The sequence below is a fragment of the Vombatus ursinus genome, unplaced genomic scaffold (genome assembly GCF_900497805.2).
Source record: "Vombatus ursinus unplaced genomic scaffold, bare-nosed wombat genome assembly UNPS02014801.1, whole genome shotgun sequence".
Taxonomy (NCBI): domain Eukaryota; kingdom Metazoa; phylum Chordata; class Mammalia; order Diprotodontia; family Vombatidae; genus Vombatus; species Vombatus ursinus.
The window spans coordinates 26,989,402-27,004,755 of NW_020954579.1; the positions used below are offsets into that span (position 1 = coordinate 26,989,402).

A 15,354-nucleotide genomic window follows, 5' to 3' on the forward strand; every position below is an offset into this window, starting at 1 on the left:
CACACACACACACACACACACACACACACACACACACACACACACACCCCATAAGATGGCCATCTATCCTCTTGTCAACATGATTTTTCAGGAACTGCACTCACACATTCTTACAGGGAAGGGTGTCACCATTCTCTGCCATTCATCATACCATTCCCAAAATACCCCAAGTTCCTATTTGGGCTCAGAGTTGCTGCAAGCTATGCCAACCTCCTGCTCAAATATCACCAGATAGTCTGCCTATGCCTGTATAATTGAGTTAGGGGAAAACCTGACACCACTAAAGTGGAGTTCTGCAAAAGAGGGGAGATCACATGAGATAATGTGTGAAAAGTGTTTCACAAACCCTAAAAAACACTCAACAACTGCTAGTTACTATTGTTGTTGTTATTGTCATTATTATTATCATCTAATTGCTTCTCACACTGGATGGTCACAGAACATAGGAGGACAGCGGTGGAGCAGCATAGAACTAGTCTAACAAAACAATCTCTTTTAGTAATTTTACCCCCTCCCTTGACAACCCTGATCAAGAAAACAGCTAAAAACAAAACTCAGTCAATAGACATTTAGTAAGTACCTACTATGTGCCAGGCACTGTGCTAAGCAAAGACCGTCTCTACACTCAAAGAGTTTACCATCTAATGAAGAAGACAACACACGAAAGGAAGCTGAAAAGCAGGAAGGGAATGGTGTACAACTCAGCTTCATTCAATGGGTCAGTGCAATTCCCCATCTTAGCCACATAAAAAGGGGTCAGGGTGAAGTTCCCTTCTAGGACTTCAAACTAATTTAATTGATTTTGCATAAGTAAATCCTCTGGGAGATCACCAAGCTAAGAAAATTCAATGGCCAAAAAATGTTATACATTGGTCTCACAGAATGGTCCCATTTATGGGTATGCTTGAAGCTCCCTGGAGCTTACTAGGGAGCAGGATCCATTCTTACTCTCCCATTCTCTTCCCTTACAATTCTGATCTCTGCAGGGTTCAATACATGCCCTAGCAACACCTGTTATGTCAGAAAACAGATTTGCCATTCAGGGCTATCAATTCCTACCCCACCCTTTATTAGATCCATGAGCTACACCTCACCCTCAAGATGTGATTCTTAAAACTATGGAGTTTGGGTTTCCAGGAGCTGAAATGGCAGAGTGAAAAATAAGTCACTCTTACCCTCCCTTATCAACCTCTGAAAGCCCAGAAAATATCGCCCCAGGAAAAACCCTGGAAGAGCTAAACCAGAAGAAAGATGGGGAGCAGTAGTCCTGTAGCCCAGGTAGCTTGAGGGATTAACAGGAAAGGCCCCTCTTGCCTGGGGGAGGGAGAGCAGTACAGATCGGGAAGTGTCCCAGCAAGATAGTAGAAAGCCCCACCTCAGCATACCAGGAGGAGATCCTGAAACCCAGGTGGCAAAGCAGGCAAACACCCAACACCTGGTCCCCCGAGTGCCTCAGTGAGAGAGGGGGAAGCCATCGAAACAGCTCAGAAAACTACCAGGTGCCTCAGCATTCTACAGCAGTCTCCCAGTGCCTCAGCAAAACTCTGTGAAGTGCTCCAAGGGGCCCCAGGTGGATAAACATCCTGCAACATCCATCTGAAAGGAGCTGAAGAAAGCAAAAGGAAAGGAAAAGCAGGCAACCTCCTGGGGCTAGACTACCCCATCCTACCCACAGATTCCAGTGTTGCTGATTCCAGCCCAACACCAGGGAAGCTGCCAGAACCCTACTGCCTCCAACTGCCAACATCGGAGGCCTCAGCAAACAATGCCAGTGACCCAAGCCCTAGGCTCCCAACATAAGAAGCTTGGGTCAGTGCCCTCTGCTCCCCAGCAGGAGAGCTCAATCTCTCTAAAGGTCAGGAAATAAGCAAACACCATAAGCAAAAAGAAACATACCATAGATTCATATTATGAGAACAGTGAAGATCAAGGCAGAAATTCTGAAGAGGAAAACATTGTCAACAAACCCACATATGGAACCTCAAAAGGGAATGTGAACTGGTCTGAAGCCCAAAAAGCCTTCTTAGAGAAGCTCAAGAAGGATTTTAAAAGTCAAATGAGAGAGGCAGAAGAAAAAATGGGAAAAGAAATGAGAGGTATGCAAGAAAGAGTCAATAGCTTGGAAAAAGAAGGACAAAAATTAACTGTAGAAAACAAATTCATGACCAAAGAGGAGATAGAGAACATTACGAAATGCAAAATGGATAACTTTGATTACATTAAATTGAAAAGTTTCTGCACAAACAAAGCCAATGCAACTAAGATTTAGAAGGAAGGTAGAAAATTGGGAAAGAATTTTTACAACCAGTCTCTCTGATAAGGGCCTCATTTCTAAAATATATAGAGAATTAAGTCAAATCTATAAGAATACAAGTAATTTCCCAATTGATAAATGGTCAAAGGATATGAACAGGCAGTTCTCAAATGAAGAAATTAAAGCCATCTATAGTCATATGAAAAAATGCTCTAAATCACTATTGATTAGACAAATGCAAATCAAAACAACTCTGAGGTAACACATCACACCTATCAGATTGGCCAATATGACAAACAGGAAAATAATAAATGTTGGAGATGATGTGGGAAAATTGGAACACTAATGCATTGTTGGTGGAGTTGTGAAATGATCCAACCAGTTTGGAGAGCAATTTGGAACTATGCCCAAAGGACTATAAAAATGTGCACAGCCTTTGACCCAGCAATACCACTTCTAGGGCTGTATCCCAAAGAGATCATAAAAATGGGAAAAGGACCCACATGTACAAAAATATTTATAGCAGCTCTTTTTGTGGTGGGAAAGAATTGAAAATTGAGAGGATGTCCATCAATTGGGGAATGGCTGAACAAGTTGTGGTATATGAATGTAATGGAATACTATTGTGCTATAAAAAATGATGAGAACAGGCAGACTTCAGAAAAACCTGGAAAGACTTGTATGGTCTGATGCTGAGTGAAGTGAGCAGAACCAGAACATTGTACACAGTAACAGCCATGTTGTGCAATGACTAATATTGATAAACTTAACCCTTACCAGCAATACAAGGATCTAAGACATTTCTATAGGCCCCATGATGGAAAATTCTATCAACATCCAAAGAAAGAACTATGGAATTTGAATGCTGATCAAAGCATATTATTTGCTATTTTTTTTTCTCTTCTGTTGAGTTTTGTTTCCTCTTTCTGGTGGTTCCTCCTATTGGTTCTAATTTTTACTTACAACGTCACTAATGTGAAAATATGTTTAATAAGAATGTATATGTATAGCCTATATCAGATTGTGCACCATTTTAGGGAGGGTGGTGGGGAGGAAGGGGGAGAAAAATTTTAAACTCAAAAGCGGAAGTGACTGTTGATAAATCAAAATAAATTAATTTAAAAAAACAAAGAAATGATGAACAGGCTGACTTCAGAAAAACCTGGAAAGACTTGCATGGTCTGATGCTGAACCAGGAGAACGTTGTACACAGTAACAGCCATGTTGTGCAATGACTAATATTGATAGACTTAACCCTTCCCAGCAATACGAGGATCTAAGACATTTCCAAAGGCCTCATGATGGAAAATGCTATCCATATCCAGCGAAAGAACTGTGGAGTTTGAATGCAGATCAAAGCATACTATTTGCTATTTTTTTTCTTCTGTTGTGTTTTGTTTCCTCTTTCTGGTGGTTCCTCCTATTGGTTCTAATTCTTACTTATAATACCACTAATGTGAAAATATGTTTAATAGGAATACATATGTATAGCCTATATCAGATTGTGTGCCATCTTGGGGAGGGAGATGGGGACAAAGATGGAGAAAATTTTAAAACTCAAAAGCTTATGGAAGTGATTATCAAAATAAATTAATTTTAATCAAAATAAATTAATTTTAAAAAAAGATGTGATTCTTAAAAACCAAAAGCATATTCAAGTCCATTTCTAATTTACTGGATATATGCTGACAGTTTATTTTTTTCCTTATTGTATCAGTACAACTTTTCTAGGGCCATCAGTAACAATCAGAGAATGCTAGCCCTGGAGGTACCTTTATTCTACCTGTCATCCTTCTTGGATATCTATCTAGTAGGATAATTCCACTGAGTCAGTGAAGGGTCCCTCCCAGTTCCATTGAGAGGACTTCCTATACAAGGTACTTCCACATAATCCTTTCCTACTGCAGATACAAGATCATTCTGGACCAATTCTGCTCTCTATCCCAAATTTTCAGGAACAGGCCTAAGACAAGCAGGTCCAAAGGTTAAAGTATGGAATTAGAACTAAATGAATCACTCACAGATCATGTAACACTTAACAAGGAAGTTTACTCAATAATGGCGTGGAAAGAATGGTCAGAAAGTATATGGCACTAACTCACTTGGATGCAATTTCCCTCCATAGTTGGTCAGAAGGGTGTATTCATTCACATGAAAGTGGGGATTCTGCCAAGTCTGAATCAGTCAGTTAATAAACATTTATTAAGGACCTGCTATGTGCCAGGCATTATGCCAAGCAATGGAGATACAAAGAAAAGTAAGACAATCCTTGCTCTCAAGGAGCTCACGGTCTAATGGGCAAGACATGTCTACAACTATGTACAAACAACAAGCTATATACAGGAAAAATCAGAAATGATCAGAGGGAAAGCATTCAAATTAAGGGGAACAGGGAAAAACTTCCTAGAGAAAGTGGGATTTTTAACTAGGACTTGAAAAAAGTCAGGATGGGAAGGAGGCAATAAGCATTTATATAGTGCCTAGCATGTGCCAGGCACTGTGATAAATATTTTACAAATATGTGATCCTCACGACAACCCTGTTTTCCGAGAAACATGCTGTTATTATTCCCAAACAGAGGCTATGTGCCTTGCACTGGATCACACAGCTTCTAAGTGTATAAGGCCAAATTTTAACTCAGGTCTTCCTGACTCCAGTCCAGTGCTCTATCCACTGCCAGACAGGAGGAAAAGATGAGAAAGAAGAGCATTCCAGGCATGAAAGAACAGCCAGTGAACATGTCCAGAGTCAGAAGACAGAGTGTCTTGCACAAGGAGGTCACTCACTATCAACTCATTATCCTACTCTCCACAGCAATTCTTCCAAACCCTTTCATTCCTCCTCAAACCTCCCACAGCTCCTCTCTCCCCACTTTCTTAGTTGAGAGAATCTTGCCAGAAAAATACTGAGGCCATTTGCCATAAGCTCCCTATGTCTCTCTGGATGAAGAGGCCTTACTCCTTACCACTGATTACAAACATGCCCAGGTCTCCCCCATTCTGAAAAATACTTCACTTGACCCTTCTATCACTATCATCCTATATTTCTTCTGCCTTTTGTAGCTAAACTCCTTTAAAAGGCTACCTATAACAGGGGCCTTTATTCCCTCTCCTCTCACTCTCTTCTTAACCCCTTACAATCCAACTTCCAGCATCACCATCCACTGAAACTACTCTCTCCAAAGTTACTAATGTCTTCTTAGTTGCTAAATCCAATTGCCTTTTTTCAGTCCTCATTCTCCTTGACTTTTTTGTATCCTTTGATACTATTGATCATTCACTCCTCCATGATACTTTCTTCTCTCTAGGTTTTCAGGACACCAGGACACCCTCTAGGTGTCCTTCAGGACTCTATCCTGGGCCCTCTTCTCCCACCAAGTTCCATCACGAGGTGATCTTTATCAGCTTCCATGGATTTAATTAGCACCTCTACGCTGCTATTCAAATCTACTAACCTTCAAATCCACCTTCCTTGACCTCTCAGCTGATTTCCAATCCTGCATCTCCAACTGCCTTTCAGACATTTAGAACTGGGTGTCCAGTAAACATCTTAAACTCAACATATCTAAAACCTGAACTCAATACCTTTCTCCCTAAATACTACCTACCTCTGACCTTCCCTATTACTGTAGAGGGCAACACTATCCTCTCAGTCCCTCAAGCTCACAATCTAGAGATCATCCTGGATTCCTTACTCTCTCACTCCCCCATATCCAAGCTGTTTCCAAGCCCCGTCAATTTTACCTTCACAACATCTCTCAAACAGCTCCTTCTTTCTTCTGACATTGCCATTACTGTGATACAGCATTTTATTACCTCCTTCTTGGACTATTCTCAATAGTCTGCTGATGGAACTACCTACCTCTAGTCTCTCCACCCCTCCAATACATTTTCCATTTGGTCACTAAAGTGATTTTCCTAAAGTGCAAGTCTGACCATGTCATTCACCTACTCAGTAAATTTCAAAGGCTTCCTATTGCTTCCAGGAGCAAATACAAAATGTTTGACATTCAAAGCCCTTCATAACCCAGTCTTCTTACACCTTACTCCCTTCCACACACTCCTCGATCCAATCACACTGGCCTCCTAGCTGTTCCACCAACAAAACACTATTGCTTGGCTCTAGGCATTTGCTCTGGATATACCCCATGCCTGTAACATTCTCATTCCTCAATTCCACCTGATGACTTTCCTGACTTCCATTAAGTCCCAACTAAAATCCCATCTTTTACTGGAAGCCTCCCCAAATTCCTTATAATTCTAGTACCTTCCCTCTGTTAATTATTTCCTATTTTTCCTATATAAATTTTGTTTGTATATATTTGCTTGTCTCCACCATTAAATTGTAAACTCTTTGAGGGCAGAGACTGTCCTTTGCTTCTTTTTGTATCCTCAGTGTTTAGCACAGTGCCTGGCACATAGCAGGCATTTAATAAAAGTGTATTGATTATCACTGGACTACAGAGTACACTGGAGGGCTAGAGGAGGAACAGTACAAGGCATAAGAAAACTAGGGGCCAGGTCACAAAGGGCTTTGAACTCTAAAGAGAACATTTTATATTTGATGTGGAGGTAACAGAAATCTACTAAAGTTTACTGCATTGGGGAGCTTCCAACTACTTGTGCAGTTCTGTCAAATGTTCCAGCCTTATTCCCATAGACCTATCAAGTTTCAAGGATTGTTCCATTGCCTTTTAAAAGGATGCTGAGAGCTGAATCAGGGAACAGAAGCAGAAGAACATTGTACACAGTAACAGCAATATTGTAAGGATGATCAACTGTGAAAGACTTAGCTACTTTGATCAAGACAAGGATCCAAGACAATAATAAAGGTCAAATGATGAAAGCCTCTATCCACCTCCAGAGAAAGAACTGATGAATCTGAGTGCAGAGTGAAGCATACTTTTTTTAACTTTATTTTTATTGTTTTATTTTGTCTTTTCTTGCACACATGGCTAATATGGAAATGTTTTGCAAGACTTCATATGTATAATCGATATCAAATTGCTTGTCTTCTTAAAAGATGAGGGAGGGGTGTGAGGCAGGGAGAGAATCTGGAACTCAAAATTTTTAAAATGAGTGTTAGAAATGTACATGTAATTGGGAAATATTTAATGAAATGAATAAAAATATACTTTTTTAAAAAAGGATGGTTAGAGTATGTGTGGTGAATTTGTAGCTACCCAATAGGGTCTGTGACATCCTTCTTTTCTTTTAACAAAACATATTTACTGTATAACTGGCAAATGTCAAATTTCAAAATTATAAAAAAAAACAAAGTTGAATGTTATAGTTACTACAATTATAATTACCAATTACAACATTCTTTGGTGCTTTTTGTATAAATATTTTGTGTTTTATGAAACTACACTATATATGCTTATGCTTGTCTGAGTCAAAACAATCAATTCAAAAAATAAGTATTATCAATATTTCAAGTGGTTTCCCTCAAATTTTCAAGTAGAACTATTTTGCAAAGAAATGGAAAGTATATAGACATAACTTTAAAATGTTGCCACATAGAGCAAAATGTGAGTATTATTCTGAGTAGTACTGGTCTTTTCCAACTTCTCAATTAAAATCACATTTTTACCTCTTCTTTCTCTTTTGCTCCCCATTTGTTATTTTTGTTATATTTGTTATATTTGAACTATGACTACTGTGACTCATCTTATTGCATCCAATTTTTGTTTTCTGTGATCAATCAATCAACAAGCATTCATTAAATACTTAATATGTACCAGGCACTAGACGAAGTGCTAGGGATACAAAGTCTTAAAAGAGTTTACATTCCAATGGGGTGAGAATAGGTACACAAATGGGAATTTTTTTTAAAGTATTAAAATGCATATTTTAAAATGAATATTTTTTTTAAAAGCATAGTAAATGGAAGTAAAAATGCAAAGTAAATAGAAATTAGCCTTAGAGGAGAAGATCCTAGCAGCTAGGGAAAATAGGAAAAATCACTGTAAGAAGGTGGTATTTAAGCTGCATTTTGAAGAAAATCAGCAATTCCAAGAGGCAGAGGTGAAGCAGGAGGACATTCCAGGCATATAGACAAGTGCACAGGCTCAGAGATCAAAGATGACCTTGTGTATGAGGAACAGCAAGTAGACCAATATAGTTGGATGACAGAGTACATGGGAAGTAATGTGTAGAAAGACTGTAGCCGTAGAAAGGGACGAGGTTGAAAAGCTTTAAGTGCCAAAGGGGGTTATATTTGAACCTAAAGGTTACAGGGAGCCGAGAAAACCACTTTGTGAGCTGTATGGAAGATGGACTGGAGTGGGAAGAGAATCCAGCATCCATTTAGAAGGTACCAGGAATAGTCCAAAAAACAGATTACATGGGGCTGACTTAAGGTAGTGGCTATGAAAGGGAAGAATGAGACGCATGAAGAGATGTTGTAACAAAAGAAAAGACAAGATTCGAAACAACAACTGAATGTAAGGTGAGCGAGGAGGAGTTGAGTCCAAGTTGAGCTGCAAACCTGAGCAACTAGAGGACAGTAATATCCTCACAAGAGATAGGAAAGTTTGGGAGAGAAGAGTTTGATGGGGAAAGATAATGAGTTGTTTTAGACCTGTTGAGATTTAGACACCGATAAGACAATGCCCAAAAGAAGGTTGATGATGTTAGACAGGAGCTCAGGAGAAAAACTAAGCTGGATATACAGAAATAGGAATTTTCTGTATGAAGATGATAATGCCCCTATTATGTGTTCAAAGAGATCTTCACTTTTTAGAATTTTCTAACTGTTAAGTGCTACCATTTTTTACTCAAGGTGGCTAGAAAAAATATATACGCATAAACACACATTTACACAAAGCTATCATAAGAACTTTATCCCCTTGTTATTATCTTAACATATGTCAGAGATAGGTGTTTGCCTATTCAAAAGGAAAAGCTAGGAAGTCATATTGAAAGATCTGCCACACCATCCTAGCATAAATCTGGACACAGATTTGAAAGACCACAGCATTCCACCATCACCCCTTTCTCAAGCCTGATATAAAGAAGATCCTCTTATAAACTCTTGGACATATAAGAGAATAGAAGGGAAGAAAAGGAAATAAGCATTTATATAGCAGTACTTTTTGCAGATATTACCACATTTGATCTTCACAATAACTCTGAAAGTTAGGTGTTAGTATTATCCCCACTTTACAGGTGAGGAAACTGAAGTAAACAGAGGTTAAGTAATTTCCCAGGGTCACAGAGCTAGTAAATGTCTGAGGCCAAATCTGAACTCTGGTCTTTCTGACTCCAGGTCCAGTATTCTATCCACTGTGCCAAGAGCTACTTCATAAGTCTTGTGCATGGACATCTTCCTTTCCTCTCTCTAGTGTGGATAGTAGGATACCAATATAACATTTGGAGAGACATTTGTCACCATATGTAAGGAATTAAATGATTAGGAGAAACGGATCAAGTCTCCTCATTAAAATTACTTGTACTCACAGAAAGCCCTCATTCTAACTACTATAGCAAGTATTTCTAATTTCTCATTAAACAAAATCTATCAATTCTTTTTTGTGTCTTAAAGGAGACTCTCAAGGTCTCTCTGAAGAACTATGGAATTGACTGTATGACAGGGAACATGCTGGCAAAGAACCACACAGCATGATGTACCCACATCAAAGACAGCACTGTGCTCCGAGCAAAGCAGAATTTCAGTAGCTCAAAAGAAATGTGAGAAAGAAATGCGCAAAGTTAGAGATATCTCCGCTCTAAATGTTCATATGCACTATTTGTGCCCAACCTGTGGTAGAGCCTTCTCAGCTCATATTGATCTGATCAGCCAGTCAGACACACTGAACCTTGACTCCAACATAGTGATGTCATTTTGGTCCTCTTCAAGAACGAAGCATAACTATTTAGTAATTTTCTTACCTCTACTCTATCCTCATTTTCTACATACCACTTTAGAAGTAATCTTACTAAAAGATGCTTTCATGAAAAGTCACTCTCTATTTGAAGAATATACAATGGCTTCTTAAAGGGGTAGTAGTGTGGAGTAAGGAAAAATACACTATTCTTAAAAAACTTGAGTTCTAGTGCTGGGCTGGTCACCAACTATGTAGCTTTATAAAAATCATTTATCCTATCTGGGTCTGTTTCATACATAAGGGAGTCTGACTTGATGAACTCTAAGTTCTCTTCTAACTCTAAAATCCTATAAAATATTCCCTATTATCAAATAAAGGCTTCTTCTGTATTATATTCAAGGTCCTCCATCAATTGAATCCAACTTAGCTACCCTTCTAATTTCTCAGTATTATCAAACAATGAATTTGGCCAGTCTTCTTAACATCTCCAAGATATATTATGCTCATACTTTTCTCAGTGTCTTTAGTTCAAACTATTCCTCCCAAAATGAAATTATTTCCCCTCTCTTATTCTTCACTAATTTAAATACTACTCTTCTTTCCTCTCCACAAAGACTTTTTCAACTAACCATACCTGAAGTGATGTTCTGCTTCTCTCAATTCCTATAATAGTCTACATACCATACAATCTAGTATGATTATATATCACCTTGTATTTTTCTCTAATTGTTCCACAATTATTGCTATCCAAGGACAGTGTTCCCTGCTCCATAAATTCCATTAAGGACAAAAAAAAAAAAAATGATAAAGTACTACAGCCAAGAGTGGTCTGAGAATGCCCACTGCTTCTAGTTCCCATGGAGGCCAATGAGGATAGTGACAGCACAAGATGTTCTCCAATCATAGTATGAAATTGAGAGAACAGGGTATTTAAATGCCCCAAGATTACATTTATACCACTTGTTTAACTAGATCCTTGTCTTCCTGCACCAAACTTGCAGCTTGTAACTCAGACTGTGCTTTTTGTCACTCCCATTCTTAGATCTTCTTGATAATCTCTAGTTTTGACCCTACTTCTATTTGAGATTATCACCTTCTGCCTCTGGCCCCTTCTACCAGGCTTCTGGTAAGGGCAATGTGGTCTATGCGCCTGGAAACTTGCGCAGTACAGTATAATTGATATTGCATGCCTTCTAGATAGGTGGGGTAAGGGCTGGTGAGAGGGAAAGCAATTGAAACTTTAACATTCATTTAAAATTTTTTTGAGTTCCTTACATTAAAGACTAATTATAAGGAACTCAAAAAAATTTTAAATGAATGTTAAAATAGTAAAATATAGTTTTTAAAAAAGGAGGTAAAAAGAAAGAAAGGAAGGATAGGAGAGAAGAAGGGAGGGAAGAAGAGGGAAGGAGGAAGGAAGGAAGGAAGGAGGAGAGAGGGAAGGAGGGAGAAACTTCCCCATCAGGCAGGGAAAGTGAGGATTCAACCAACACCATGTGACCTGTCTAGCCAAGGCCAAGACTAGACCCTAGCCATGTGGGGGTAGTAGAAGAGGAATACATCATCTTCCATTTCTGTGTTTCCCATAGTCCTCAGCACCTTGCTAGACATAGAATAGGTGTTCAATAAATAGTTACTGACTGAATCATCAAGGCTGTCAATTCAGGCTTTACTTACCATATTATGTGCAAAGGATTAGATGCCTGAAAATACACATATCTCTCAGAATACAGCTATTAAGACACTATTACACCATGCCTTCATCTTTCAAATGTTAAGGTATGGAACAGCACTACTTTCAAATATTATCAGAAGGATGTTGTAAATAGTTACAAAAATTAAACTATGTTCAAAGTCTAGATTGCTCCCTGAAAAATTTAACTAACGATATGTAAGTAACTAGCCACCCAAGAAACCAAGTGAGCAAAGAATGCTTTTTGTCCAGACTTTGCTACGCAGCCACGGCATAGCCTCTAGATAACATCCATTAGTACACATATTTCGTACTGACAGTGTAAAGGCTCAGTGAGCTGATTGCAAAATTCAACAGGAGGGGTTGAGTAGGCTATATTAGTAAGTAATATCCTAAGGTATCTATTTTGAAAAACCACATTAAATTAAGGGTCTATTTTCTTGTATTTATTTTTAAAATTCAGTCTCATTATTTCCATAGACCTTGTCTACTTGGATATGTCAATGGATGTGTTATTGCAGCAATGTGGGTAGATATCCTCCTCAAACAACACAGATCACAACCTATACATGCCTTCTTGCCCAGGGCTGCTCTCATCCATATTCTCAAGTAAACTCACTACAGGCGGTCCTTTTAGGTGCGGTCCACCTAAAGTGCTAGGTACCTTCCTCTAAATCTCCTGACATTGTGTTAACAGCAATACAGCAAACAAGATATCCATGGATTATCCCATCCTCTTTCTATATGACAAACCCAACATTTTTTTCTGACCATATGTTTTTCTAATGACATTTTTAATATGGTTTGTCCTGTACAATTCCTCACCTGAAATATGTTGCAGCATGCTCACATCCACCATATGCCCCTTGTTTGGTCTTTGGTTTGATCCCCAGCCTCCACTGTTGTGGTATTCCAGGCCTTGAAATTATACAGCACCATAAATTTTTTTTCTTTTTTTGTCTAGATCTGTGATTTTATTTGTGGAGGAAGATCTCGGTGAAGAAACTCCCACCACCAAAGCAGATAAGCTGCTCTTCTACATTTTCTAGTCTTAGAAAATCACATGTGACTCTGAAGGCTGTGATTTACCCAGGTTCACACAGACAGAATATGTCAGAGAGAGGACCTCAACCCAATTTTTTCCTGACTCTGTACCCACTATACCATTAGATTGTAAGCTTCTTCAAAGCAGGGATTGTCTTTTGTCCTTCTTTGTATTCCTAGGGCTTAGCAGAGTGCCTGTTACACAGCATGTGCTTAAAAAATGTTTGTTAGATTGTTGACTGTTTCTGGAAGAATACTGATTTTTGTTTCTTTAATAGAACCTGTTTCATGCAAAAAGACTCTTGACTTAATGCTTAAACTGAACATTTTTCCAAAGGTGATAATAGCCTACTCAACTTCTCCTGCTGAATTTTGCAATCAGCTCACTGAGCCTTTACACTATCAGTATGAAATATATGTACTAATGGATGTGATCTAGGGGCTATCCATGTGGCTACATAGCAAAGTCTGGACAAAAAGCATTCTGTGCTCACTTGGTTTCTTGGGTGGTTAGTTAAGTCAAACTCTCAAGTGATTATGGATCCAATTCAATTCCATCCAATACAATAAGCATTTTTTAGGCATTTTAAGCAGTGTTTAAGCACTAAAAGGGAGTTCTAAAAGTCTTAAAGCAATTTTAAGCTATTCAAGCTATTATTGTTCAGGGCACCCACCTTGTTTCCAGGTCATTGTTACTACAAAAAGTCTCGCTGCAAATATTTTTGTATATATGGGACTTTTCCCTAACCTTTAAAACTGTTACTTAATCTCTAAATAATTCCCTAAATTATTTCACCAGTGACCCTTTAGTAAACATAATCTTACTGCACTATGATCTGGAAAATATATTACAGAATTCATATTTCTACTTCTCTGCATTTGTTTGTCAGGTTTTTATACCTGACACGTGGTCAACTGTTGTAAAGGTGCCATTCATAGCTGAAAAATACACATTCCTTTCTATTCCCAATCCATAACTGCCAGGAGGTCTTATTATAGCTAACTTTTCTAATATTCTATGCAAGTCTTTAACTTCTCTATTGTTATTTTTTGGTTAAATTTCCCTGGGTCTGAAAGGGGTATGTGATATATTCCACATTAAAAGTTTGACTGTTTGACTGCCAAGATGGCAGAGGGAAAGCAGTGACTTGCTAGACCTCTCCCCCAAACCCTCCAAATACCTATAAAAAATGGCTCTAAACAAATTCTGAAGCAGCAGAACCCACAAAAAAACAGAGTAAAACAAATTTCCAGCCCAAGACAACCTGGATGGCTGATCAGAAAGGTATATCGAGCCAGGCTGGGACAGGAGCACAGCTTAGTGTGGGTGCAGCGACCCTGGAGCAAGCCTCAGAGGACTGAATCGCGGACAGTTGTGGCAGCTGACAGACTTCTCAACCCACGAACACCAAAGACAACTTAGAAAATTAGTGGGAAAAGTCTGTGACTGCGGTGAGAGAAGAAGCTAGGTCTCAGTCGCAAGTCCAGAGCGTGCCCTCGGGGCAGCGGCTGCGTCCAGAGCTTGTGGCCCACTGCCTGAGGGAGAATCAAGTTGCTCTTGCAGGGATCTCTTTGCCAGGGCTGAGGCAGAAATCTCTTGCTTTGCTCGTGCTTGGATCTGAATCACAGGTCTGAGGGGCGGTCCTGGGGCGAGGAAGAACAGTGGCCAGGAAGAGCGCTGGTGTGGTAGAGCTTGTTGTGGCAGTGGAGAGGAAATACCTCGCCCCTAATCATATCACCTTGGAAGAACTGACACTTTTCAGGTCCCTAGAAGTATCTCTGAAAACAACTGTACAAACACCCAAAGCTTGGGGCAGTACATTCTCCACATTGGAAACAGACTCTTACCTTAAGAAAGAGTCTAAAACTCAAGTAATGGGTTGAGATCATGAGCAAGCAGCGCAAAAAGAGTCAGACTATATTATCTTACTTTGGTGACAAAGAAGATCAAAACATACAACCAGAAGAAGAAAAAGTCAAAGTTCCTACATCCAAAACTTCCAAGAAAAATATGAACCAGTCCCAGGCCTTGGAAGAGTTCAAAAGGGATTTTGAGAAGCAAGTAAAAGAAGTAGAGGAAAAACTGAGAGTGATGTAAGAAAATCATGAAAAGCAAGTTAACAGCTTGCTAAAGGAGACCCAAAAAAATACTAAAGAAAATAACACCTTAAAAAATAGCCTAACCCAAATGGCAAAAGAGGTCCAAAAAGCCAATGAGGAGGAGAATGCCCTAAAGAGCAAAATTGGACAACTGGAAAAGGAAGTCCAAAAGATTACTGCAGAAAATACTTCCTTAAAAATTCGAGTAGAGCAATTGGAAGCTAGTGACTTCATGAGAAATCAAGATACTGTAAAACAAATCCAAAAGAATGAAAAATTAGGAAACAATGTGAAATATCTCATTGGAAAAACAACTGACCTGGAAAATAGATCCAGGAGAGAGAATTTAAAAATTACTGCACTATCTGAAAGCCATGATCAAAAAAAGAGCCTAGACATCATCTTTCAAGAAATGATCAAGGAAAACTGTCCCGA

General features: G+C 38.9%; 1 protein-coding gene across 2 annotated transcripts in view; it reads right to left on the reverse strand.

Annotated features, from left to right (window-relative positions):
• HELZ (helicase with zinc finger) overlaps window positions 1–15,354 on the reverse strand; it is a 274,664-nt gene that overhangs the window by 210,610 nt on the left and 48,700 nt on the right. The window lies entirely within an intron of this gene.